The 12671-nt window shown below is 40.2% G+C and overlaps 1 non-coding gene across 1 annotated transcript; it reads right to left on the bottom strand.

The window, feature by feature from the left end:
* Positions 1–73, bottom strand: trnak-uuu. The gene has a single exon. It is a non-coding gene; the product is annotated as a tRNA-Lys (tRNA).
* Positions 74–12671: the final 12598 nt, after the last annotated feature.

Below are 12671 nucleotides of genomic sequence, written 5' to 3'. Positions count from 1 at the left end.
AGCCTGAACAGGGACTTGAACCCTGGACCCTCAGATTAAAAGTCTGATGCTCTACCGACTGAGCTACCCAGGCCACAGCCAATGTTTCCTACCTATGGAAGGATAGAATCTGGACACGACATATAAGTCTCAAGCTTTGATATGCTATTTGTGTGTCAATCTTCTCAAGACACATAAAGGCCCACATGGTATGGTTTGGTCATCCTCCCCAATCCAGTACATCTTAACTGACATGACATGTTAAGAGCTTTCCAATAGTAAAATAGGTGAATGGGGAATGCTATAATGTCTGTCAGCTAAGTTTTTGGCAGTGTAGTGTCATAGCATGCTGAGCATCATGTGAGATCCAGTCAGTTTGCATATAATGAATGCTCTTTCTCTCCTCTTAAAACTCCTTAGCTCTGATGGCAATATCAAATTACAAAGGCCCACTTCATATGGTCATCCACTGGTGGTCAGGACAAGTGGGAGATGCTAAAACATTTATAAAACATCACATTGGCTGCAGTCTGTTGTGTTACATTTGAAATCCAGCCATGGATATATTAAACATATATATATATATATGAATGTGTGTGTGAGTCTTCGCCTGAATACAGACTCTCTGCCTGAAAAAGAATTGCCGTGAAGATTTTTTTTTCGAAAACTAATTCCCTCATGCATTAGCTAACAGATAGACGACATACACAAGTGTGAATGCTCAACTTTCAAAAGGTGTGAGCAAGTACATCCACTACTGACATGCTTATATTGCTTAAATGCAAATGGATCTGTGACTTGAACAAGTCTGTTCCTTCTCTCAGCCAATATAGAAACTGCCCACCACACTACAAGTACACAAGGTGTAATGAATCACAAAGGCCCACAGGTCCAAACACCAACATATTGGCAAGAAACATGGCCAGTTGTGAATGTTTCAATTTTTACGTTCATTGGACACAAAGAAGAAACATCGCATTATACGATTTGGAGATGTTCAGCTACCAAAAGATTTCTCAACAAGGTATGTCTTAGCCACTTGTAATCTTCTAACCATTAACTTTCACAGCATTTTTATGACAATGTTAGTCTTTATAGTTTCCATCACTAGGTGCTTAACTGAAATCAGCTCCAGTACTTCATGTTGATGTCTTTCATTTTTCATACATAGTCATGTATATATTTGTGACATGCTACATTTGTTACTGTTGTCACTTCAACAAGGAAAATCATACTCAAAACAGATATATAAGTGGACAGTCAGGGTCAAATAAGTAACATTCTCCTTTTAATGTTATATTTAAAAAAGAATTAAAGGTCTTAAGTATGTCAGTGTTTTAGTTAGTCTTTTGGCCAATGTTTTTTTAAAAAGAGATAAGGAGATACCAGAACAAAATAGAAAAACAAATAATAGAGGAAGATGGCATGGGATTGAGGGATGGAGGGATAATAAAAGACAGGGGTAGTAATGGATAATTTATTCTATTCTCTCAGCTATTGTCTTTAACTAATTCTGAAGTCTGCATCTTTATTTTCTATTTGAATGTTAACTTTATGACTAGCTGACTGGGGATTTAGGAATGACACTAGCGTTGATTTTGATTCTAGCCACAGTTCTAGTAATAAGCAATGTTACAACTCTGCATGCAAAGTCACTGAACAGTTGATTGTTAATTCTGTAGTAAGCATAATGCAAAAAATACAACATATTTTGTTGTGATTGAAAAAATTACGTCCTAAATGCATGCGTCGTAAATACATTGACATTAGTATTTTTTATTAATTTCTAACATTCAGAGACATTCAGACGTGTTCCTATTAGGCCCAGAGTCAGCTAGATCCCCACTCTCTAATTACTCAACAAACCTCAATGGTCTCCCAATCACATCTTATCTAACGGTTAAAGATCTTGGAGTTATGGATCCCACTCTCTCGTTCGAAGCTCATGTAAATAAATAATGTTTCTAGGGCCGCCTTTCTCCATTTTTAAATTGACTTTATTAAGAAAATTCAATTCAATTCAATACAAACACTCCATCACAAAAACCTCACAAATAATATCTACCAGAGGACACAGACTACCTTCACTCTATACATTAATAATTAACAATACAAATTACATCTGTAAATTAGGTATACATCATCCATTTATATGTCCAAAAGAGTCCAGGGAATTTTTCCTCTCATATCAATCGTCTTCAACCTTTTTAACTCACACACAATCTGTTTAAACACTATTTCTGCAGGTATTATACATTGCTCAATAATCATCTTACATCGTGTTTTCCAAATCTTTGAATTTATCACACAAACAATCATCCAACAAAAGTCCTTCACATTCTCAGGCAAATTCTCATTAAAAACTCCATACATAATACTTTTCCTGTTAGGATCCCATTTAAACCCAATACCTTCCATTTTCTCCCAACTTTCAATAGTCTTTGTGCACTGCAGTAATAAATGTTGTAACGTTTCATCGGCTATGCAATTATACATCGGACATTCCTTTGTTGTAACAAAACAACTCCATTTGACAATACATCGTACAGCCAGTCTTCCAACAGATATAAGCCATGCAGTATCTCGAACATTTTCCGAGATATTTTTAGACTGTACATTTTTAACATAGGTTTCACATTCTGTCACTGTCAGACCCTTATAATTGACATTCCCCCAAAATCACAGTTTTGTATTGTTTTATATATCATTTTATTTGGGGACCTATTCCAATCAATATTAAGCTGCCTATATTTAAACAAAAGATCTCCATATACTAATTTAAAATAAGGAGCATGTTTCCTTGACTTGCCTCTTTTCTTTCCACTGATTTACATCTCCTACCCAAATTGCTTTCCGAAATATAGCTTTCGTTACATTTCACCTTTATCTTTTGACTTGTACATAATTTCCCATTTTGCCACTTCTCTGTTATTTTCCCAAATAAAACGAACACACATTTTATTCAACCTCTTAATACATTTCTCATCTGGAGGGAAAACCGTAGCCAAAAACAACAATTTCCACAAAACAAAGGTCTTAACCTACTGTATTCTAGTCTTATAGTTCGACACCCTCCATTTTCCCAATTCTAGTTTAATTTCACACTCCTTCTTCTCCCGATTCCGTTCACTACATCTACCGTTTACTTCCATCAAACCTAATATTTTAATTTCATTTTTTATTTCTACATCTATTGGTACAGGTTGCCCATCTACTATCCATACCCCTTCACTTTTACTTTCATTTAATTTTGGTCCAGCCACAACTTCATACATTTCAAAGTGCCTCTTAACTATATTAAACTCATTTTGATTCTTGACATAAGCCATCACATCATCTGCGTACGCAAATATTTTCCATCTTTCCATACCTAACATTTGAACACCCTGTAATTTCTGATCATTTTTAATTTTATATAATAGTGGGCTAATAGCGATGACATATAATGCAGCACTCAATGGGCAATTCACCATAGGCCACCGAACCACCGACCCACATTACATTCCAATACCCCTGCAGGGTTGTCATGGAGCAATTCCACAGGGAACTGCTATTGGAGTCACTCCAAGTGCCATTGCTGTGCACCTGCACATAGTCGACGCATCTGGACCAGCCTACCGGCACCTGCTGCTTCATCTGCTATACAAATATCTCACCCTTACTAGCTGCCACATGCAGCATCATTTTCGGTGGTGCGGGGTTAGTGGGACTGGGACAGTTTGAGGTCTGGTTAATAACCTGGCACATAGAGATTGTCATATTCACTTCTCCTACGTCTGCGTTTTTCAGAGGGATTACAGTCCTTGGAACACTGGTGTGCTGGCACACCAGGCACTCTTGCTTGATATGTTGGGCATGCACAATGGCTGACATACACGCTGTATTTTGTTGGCATTTAGCTGCTAATCGTTCTGCCTCATTGGCGTTGGGACCCTGAAATGGTAACAAGTCTTCTGATAAGTCATGGGATTCTTCATCCATATTAATATGCAGTCTATGTTCTGACTGTGTTAGCTGTGTCTGATTTTCTCTACGTGGCAATGCTACAAGTGTCAGTGGCGCACAAATGTCAGCCCCGACCCTTTCTATACAGCACAGATAGCTACCATTGGGATTAGTCATATTCCAGTTTTCTCGTAACGTTACCTGAATGGCATTTCCATCTCCGGGCGCACTGGCAATAGTAAGATTGACTGATTGTTTAACTTCACTATCAGTTCTGATGTCCCATACATATTTTCTGTTTGCAGAATAATCATAAGAACCAGACGGAACCCTAATGATTTGACACTGCTTTGTGGTGTTTTCTCTTAGGTGACCTGACCTGTAATTGTCTGCTGCACTGGCTTATTGAAGGCTTGATACCATGGGATTTATTCCTTGTTAGAGGTGCTAAAATAGCCGTTGTTTAACCTGGTCCAATAACCGGAGGAGGAGGTATCCCAGGTTATACGTTCGGATGTACTCCAGTGGACACTATGCCAGACCCCAAGTATCACAAGCACCAACACACCCATCTTATTCTTGACAGTTCCGAGTGTCGAAAGAGTAGGCCTTGCCTTTAACACCCTACTCAACACAGTTCCGACCTAGTCTGTTGGGGTGCTGCTGCTTTGAGTTGGGGCTGGTGTCGGAGCCTTCTTACAGTGTGTGTGATGTACCCAGGTTCCTCGTCCTTCTATTTTGACAGCAGTGTGGGTTGTTAACAGGAGGTTCTAGTTGTCTCCACCTGGTGCCTTCGGTGGCGGTAGCCCCTGACTGAATTTCCCGTAATGTGGCCTGCGGGGTAGCAGCGGTTTCCTGTATTGCTTGCACAGCGGTTTTAGTTGCAGCTGCCTTTGCTACTCTATCTGCAAAAGTATTCCCCTTGCTGATTTGGTCTTCTGTAGTCCTGTGAGCTGCACACTTAACAACTACAATTGTCTTTGGCAGCGAAATGGCTTCTAGCAAGATGGTGATGTCTAATATATTTACCCGAGCTTGTCAGGAATTGCCTATGTTTCCATATGGCTCCAAAATCATTAACAGTTTTGTCTGCAGCTAGTTTGCATGCTTCCGTCAGTGCTACTAGTTCAGCAGCCTGCGCTGAATAGGAGGATGGTAATACTTCTGTTTTAAGTATCTCATGATCTGTTACTACCGCGTATGCTGCCCTATTGACCCCTGTGTCGTCCTTGCTTGCTGACCCATCCACATAGAGGCATAGGTCTGAGTTACTTATGGCTTCTTCAAAGAGATCAACCCGCGGTATATATACTTCAGCTAAGACTGCTGTGCAGCCTTGTGGATCTCCATCCTCCTCCGTAGGAAGGAGTGTAGCTGGCTTCAGTGTTATACACCTTTTGACAGTTATATTAGGCATATCTAAGAGGGTGGTGTGGTATCTCAGCTACCACTGGGCTGATAAGTGTGAAACTCTTTGGTCCTGCAGTATTCAGTGTACTGCGTGTGGTACTAAAACAGTAAGAGGGGAGTATGCCACTATGGTTTAGGTAGCGAAATTATGGCTTGTGCTCGGTTTTGAGACAGCTTGTGTGTATTTCCCTTAATGATATGCCCCAAGAACCTCACTTCCTCCTTACAATTCTGTAACTTTGCTCTACTAGGTCAGTTACATGTATGTTACATCTGAAATATTTCCATGAGCTTTTACGCAACATACTAAACAAAGGTTAGGAACAGGCTAAATCAAATCAGGCTAACTCTCAGCAGGTCAAAAGTACTTCAGACTGCAAACCATGACCTAGTATTTTGTCAAACATGTTTGTTATTACATTATCAGTGACTTAGCCTTGTTAAAGTAGATGAGGGCTTGTGTTCATGAGAGAGTGACAATAAGCAGCAGCATAACCTTGTAGAGCAGCACCTGCTCCGAGTTACGCATACGCACCAACGGGTCCGTGCATCTCTGACTACAGGTGAACAAACCGGTACAGTGTGCTGGCGTAAGTGCCATTAACCACTCTAAACTGGAGTTTTGAGTTTATATACGTGGAGGAAGGACAAGTAGTTAAAGAGGATTACGTCTCCACGTGTTGTGGTTGCTGGCGGTACTGGTCAGCGCAGGGCACGTGTGTCAAAGCCGGACATACTCCTGTCCAGTGATCTGGCAATGCAAAACAGAGAGAGTGAGCTGCAACAGAGTTCCAGAGTTTTAACAAGAATTTTGAATTATTGACAACTCGCATATAAGAACAAAGTGAAAGATTTAGTGTCATGCTTTTATGTTTCCAGGAGATTAACTCACCTGCCTTTCAGAGACGTGCAGAGCGGAACTTTCAAAAAGCTTATCAACGTGATGAGAATGTGAGGTTTAGGTTCATCTATAGTGTTACAGTAACAATGTGAAATATGGATATTGAGGTCAGCATCACTTAAGAGTGTATGTGTGAAACATCCTTGTCACCATAAATGTTGTGTTGTTACAAAATTAAGCAGTCCATCCAGTTTCATTTACTTGATTTATTAGCAGCCTGTGCCCACGGTCTGACTCAAGTATTTTTATTTTTATTTCCTCCATGTTGTTTATAATAGGCCTACAGTAAGAAATCCTTTTAAAGGTGATCACCATTTTTCCCACTGTATACTGTTGAAGCATACAAGTTTTTACTAAATTTATTATGGGTCAGTCTGGTAGTTACGATTCCAATCCAAGACGCAAGGAACCTGTTCCTTCTGAGAAGTATGAAGAGGAAAAGCACAGGATATTTGGTAAATATGAGAAAAAGAAGAACGAAAAGACACGAGCCCAGATCCCTGCCAGAATATTCACGCAGCTTGTGCTATTGTTCACTTGCTGCTGTCGGAAGGGTGATAAGAGAAGGAACACGACCTCAGAGAATGACTTCTTTAAGGGTAAGTTCTGACCACAGCCACCACTTGGATGAACTGTGTGTGTGTGTGTTTGTCTGAGAGAGAGAGATCTACATAGAAGTGTTCTATCTATCTATACAACACTAATAAGACATTTTCTGTTAGTTTTTAAACAGATAGTAGAACAAAGTATTTAATAAAGAATGACTTGACTACTGAGGGAACTGAATCAGCCATAGTAAGTAAAGTAGAACCAAGACAAATGATTTAAAGCCATACTGAGGCAAGGGACAAAAGCCACAAAAAATAGAAAAACAGCTATGGTGAACAGTGATGCTAATTTAATGCTTGTACTTAAGTACACTGAAATGTCTCTAAATATAAATTACAAATGCATTTCAACAAATGTTCGAGAAATTAATTAAAAACACTAATGTAAATGTATTTAGAATATATTTAGGACACATACATTTAGCATATGCAATCTTTGTCAGTTACAGGAAAAAAAATACTGTTGGTGGGTTTTTTGTTTGTTTGTTTTACATTCTCCTTACTATAGAATTAACAGTCGACTGTTCGGTGACTTTGCATGCTGAGCTGTAACACTGATTATTAGTATAATTGTGGCGAGAATCAAAATCAACACTAGCTAAAATGACTGAATGCATTGGAATTTATTATTCCAATAGCACAATTTGAATGGGTCTACGGTACCTTAGTGTGTCAGGTCCTGTTATTTCTGTTGAATATTTGATGTTTGGGGGCACATTTTTACATCATTAGGCCTGCAGGCTATGTGATAACGGCTATGCAATAAAAATTGTATTTGTTTCCTTTCTAGTCCAATACAAATTATAAATTACAAATGTATCAAACTGTAATTAAAGTCATATTTCAATTAAATGTATTTAAATACTGTTCAACAATATTTCTACTCATATCTACAGGTGGAACTGGACTCTTCCAAAAAGATTGTACCTAAAGATATGAATTTCAAAACTCCTTTGAATCAGACATACGATGACGATGACAGGCATAAATGTATTGAGGACCTGGAAGCCATGTTTGCTAGAGTGAGAAAGTCTGCAGTGGAGCAGAGCAATCCTAACGCTTGTTTTCCATAAATTCTCACAATGCTATGAACTATGCATTTCAAGTAGATGTAATTAAATATTGCTTAACACTGTTTCTCTTCATAGTTGGAGGTGAAACTGAATTCATTCATAAAGATGCAATATGATTCCTGCGAACATAATATGGACCAACTGATTGAGGAGATGGAATCCACAGTTGCTAGAGTGAGAAAGTCTGCAATGGAGCAGAGCAATCCTAACACTTGTTTTCCATAAATACTAACAATGCAATTAAATATGCATTTCAAGTAGATGTAATTAAATATTGCTCAACACGGTATTTGTGTCTGCAGGCGGCCATTTGTGTTTGAAGCCGTACTTGCTAGGGAGGATATGGCTGCATAACCTCTGACGACAGCAATAAACAGCATTAAAAATACTCTGACATTTTTCAGTCTAATCCCTGCCTATGTTGTCTGCAACACAGTCAATTAAACCATGGATAGTAATTATATCTTATTTTTTTGTCTCACAAACATTCTGAATGTAACATTTCCTACGGCTTTTAAGATACAATCACCATACTTGGCACCCACACTATTTTTTCCCTTGATGTCCACTTACATCTATGTGGCTTAACAATCACAATTCATTTTTACACAACCAATTTCCAACCTCTATATATATATCGCTCGGAATTCAACAGGCACCTGTTGCTACTGCACCTTTAAGACGGATGTAAGATAACTGAGCTCCTTTATGATTGGCTGCCCTGTATTGTGCTGCATTGTCTGCATTGTAACACTCTTTCTCACCTCTAGATTTGAATTAGACAACGCTAAATCTAACTCTTATTATTTTTGTACAGTGATATTACTTACAGGGCACTGATCTACAAATTTATAATCTACAGTTTCATACATATGTAACTTTATAACTTTCTATGTCTGTTCTCCATCATTATTCTTGGGGTGATGTGGGTTGGCCTGTAGATTCTGTTCCTGCACACAATAGGTCATCAGCCTTGTGAAATATATCAGTTTCTATGTTGAGGAACAGATATCTTCAGAACTTTTTAAACTTAAGAATACAATTTTAAGATGCTCTTTTAAATGCAGATAAAACTTCGGGTGTTTTCAGTGGCTTAAATATTTAAGACATATAACTCAGTTTTTTCTTGAGCCCACTAAACACTTGCGCTTGTAAGTGCTTAACTTATGGTTCTTGTTTAGCGCTATCGCCCTCTAGTGGTTATAACGAGCATGCAGCGCCTTAAAATTTTAAATGAAGAACATTATCAGCTTTCTTTTATATCTGAATAGATATTAGAACGAATGAATATTACTTCTTTAGATACATTATTTTAGCCTTACCTTTTAACCCTTTATAGGCTTATAGACTACCACACTGTTGTGGGACTCTTACTATCTGATGGGCTGTTTAACGGTGCGACTTCCTCTTTAAATTTTACACTGTGAGTCAGGTCCAAGTGAAGAGGCAACTTGATCCAGTCGCTGAAAACGTCCAAAGCTTTATTCAGCGAAGCCTGGAACAGCTCACAATGTCTGAGAACAAGGACTCGAGTGGTGGTGACCTGCGCTCTGTGGACTTTGAGATATTCGGCTATGTTCAGGGTGCACAGTCCTTGTGCACACCTGCACCTCGCAGACTTTAGACCCAGTGATGCATTTAGAACCAGCAAAGTATCTTAATTTAGAAACATCCCAGCAGCTGATGTGTAATCTTGCACTGTCTTACATATGTACAACATTTGCAGGACCTGTATTAAAGGAGACTCAAAGGAGGCTGAGGTTTTCATATGGTGATCTCAGGTCACTAGAGGTTTAGAAATTGTAGTGTAGTTTGGAGAAGGTAATGCTAAGCTAAGTTTAAAATCTTGCTTTGTTTTATTAATTTTTAAATCAGACTTACTATAATCATGACACTGCAGACATGCATACACTTAATGCTGAGTAGAATATTAAAACTCATAGTGTACTTGATACAGGTGTGGTGGTTGCAGTGCTATGAAAGAACCTTATTTATACAATCAGTATTCTTATGTGTTTCTCTACATTGGTACAGGTGTCCGTTTTTGAATGCTAAGTAATTTTGTTTGTTTTTGCTCTGCTTTTTCTTCACCAGGATGTGCAGTTCTTAATCCTGCTGCTAACTAACTGGAATATTCGTAACTGCATTATTACCCATTGCATATAAATATGCAGATACTGACAAAGTAATGTTGTAATAGCAGAGTTGCAAAATCTACCTACACTCTAAGCTCTTGCATATCTGTTGTAAACATGTATAACATACATATAACTGGCCGTTCATAACTGACTAGACAATGAAATTGTGTTTTTAGCTTCATGCTCCTTCACATTAAAAATAGAGAAGAAACAGCAAATATGAGGGTAAATATAGAATGTCAGCTTTAATTGGTGTGTATATACATCTGTAGGTATACTGGATAAGTCATGTAACCACCACTCAGTTTGTTTTAAATATTCTCAGATGTGAAGCCCATATTATTTTTGCTCCTTTTTACACGTCGGCTGGGTTGTGGAAATGTCCATTGGAAGAAGAATACAACTATGAATAATATGTCAGAGTTGTACTTCATTGACACTGTGTGGCCTTGTTTTAATAGAGACACATTTTAATTACTGTACAGTTGTGTACAATTGGTGCAAGTGACTTTAGCCCATCTGTTTCACACACAGCATCCATCCTATCCCTTCATAAAGGTCAGAATATTTGCTATAGACACATGTAATGCTTCAGCAGTGCTGCTAGGCCTGATACACTCAAACCAGTGTACCAGAGTGGGTGATGCTCTCTCTAATCCCTGGTTTCTTCAGTGCATTTTTGTTTGTCTTTGTTAAATGAAAAACATGCTTAATGATGTTCAGGACACGTCTTTCAACTTGTTGTGCATGACACAATTCAGTCTTCACTTCATCTACCCACAAGACTCCCAGTACCAGTACAATGCAGGTTTTCTTTTAGTAGGGAAAAACTAAACTGTACAGTGATGTGGCTGCAGATGGTTCTGTTAGAAGCAAACCTATTTGACTGAGGTCAGTTTTCCACAGTCTGTCTCTTTCTCTTAGTATGCAGAGCGAAAAGGACTTGATCTCGGCCTGGTTGGCTGGGTTAAGAACACAAGCAAGGGGACAGTCGTGGGACAGGTCAAGGGGCCGCAACATCTGGTCACCAAGATGTGAGTGTTACCCACACGGTCCTAGACTAGACCCTGGCCAGCACCCCACCACATAGTCTGAGAGTGTTTCCCTGTCTGATTCATTCACTTACTAAGGCAAATCAAGGCAAGTTTATTTGTATAACAGTTTTCATGTACAGGGACAATTCAAAGTGCTTTACATGGAGATAAATGATAAAGATTATTACATGCTGAGATCTTCCACAGTTGTCCCTGCCTTTGTCCTGTACCAGCCAGGCAGGATCAGTCTGAAGCTTAGCAGTCCTGCCTCCCCATCCCTTTGTTGAACAACTTGGCATTTGGCATGATTGCAGGAGCTCAGTGGGAATTTCTTTATTAGTATTATTTAAAAAATCTTCACAATGAGAATAATTTAGTCACTGTAATTACTTTCCATACCATACTACAAAACCAGTGTTATTTTTTTGCTGGTATTAATTTAGATAGATCCCCCTCCTAAGAACCATGTCACGTTAGCCCGAGTGCCGCATGGCGCAGAACAGGATGCACAGACTCCCTCGATTTAGTGAGATGTTTAATGACAAAACATTGATGACACTTGTGACACTCACACATAGCGACGAACAGTGTTGACAGGAAGAACGACATCTAATGCCAACAATGGCTATACACACACACGCACACACACACACACACGCACACACACACACGCACACACACACAACGATAACAGTAACAGAAACAATAACAATGACCAACGACGAGGCACACACAGGTGGGGGTTTAAATAGAGAGACAAACACTTAACATCAACCCCTGCATAGGTGTGTGACATCACGGAGGGTGTGGCTACAGACTATGGTGAACCCCCCTGCATGCGGCAGACCATACTACATGACTCGTGGTGGGGGGGGTAGCATTCCATGACAGAACCCCCTCCCAAGGGGCATGGCTCCCAAAGCATCTGAAGCCAGGACAGCGATTCCAAGGCTGCCATACACACAGACACAATATGGCCATGCCCGTTGCCCACCCAGCACAGGGCGGGCCAGGTGCCGCTAATGAGGGAGACCTCTCGGCAAGAGGGAGAAAGGCAGCTTCTCTGCCTCTCTTGGGGCAGTGCGGTATGCTCCACGTGACATGCGGGGGTGAGGCATTCTCAGAAGACGACCCCTCCCTAGGGGCGTGGTTCCTGACGTTTCCTCTTCCAGGATAGCGAACTCCAGGCTGTTGTACACACACAGACACAGCACAGCAATGTCCGGTGCCCACCCGGCACAAAGCGTGCCAGGAACCTCCCACCTGGGAGAACTTCACCAGTCATGGAGAAAGGCAGCGTGCCTGCCTCTCGGGTCAATCCAACGCTCTCCCCGCGACGTGATGCACCTAAAAACACGCACAAGGCACAGATACATACAAACAATAGCACCATTCCACACACACATAAGGCGCTGTGCTGCAGCGCCTGCGGGATTAGCCTTGGCCTCTGCGGAAACACGCCAGGGTGCACGTCTGCCCCGGTTCCAGATGTACAGCTTCCCCTAAGGGTCTTCCTTTTGCCAGCCGCTCTAGGAGTGCCCCGGAAGCAGCCTGACTCCCAGGCTTTGGGTGGACCCCTCCAG

This window comes from Electrophorus electricus, chromosome 9 (genome assembly GCF_013358815.1).
Source record: "Electrophorus electricus isolate fEleEle1 chromosome 9, fEleEle1.pri, whole genome shotgun sequence".
NCBI lineage: Eukaryota > Metazoa > Chordata > Actinopteri > Gymnotiformes > Gymnotidae > Electrophorus > Electrophorus electricus.
This window is presented reverse-complemented; position numbering and strand designations above follow the sequence as displayed.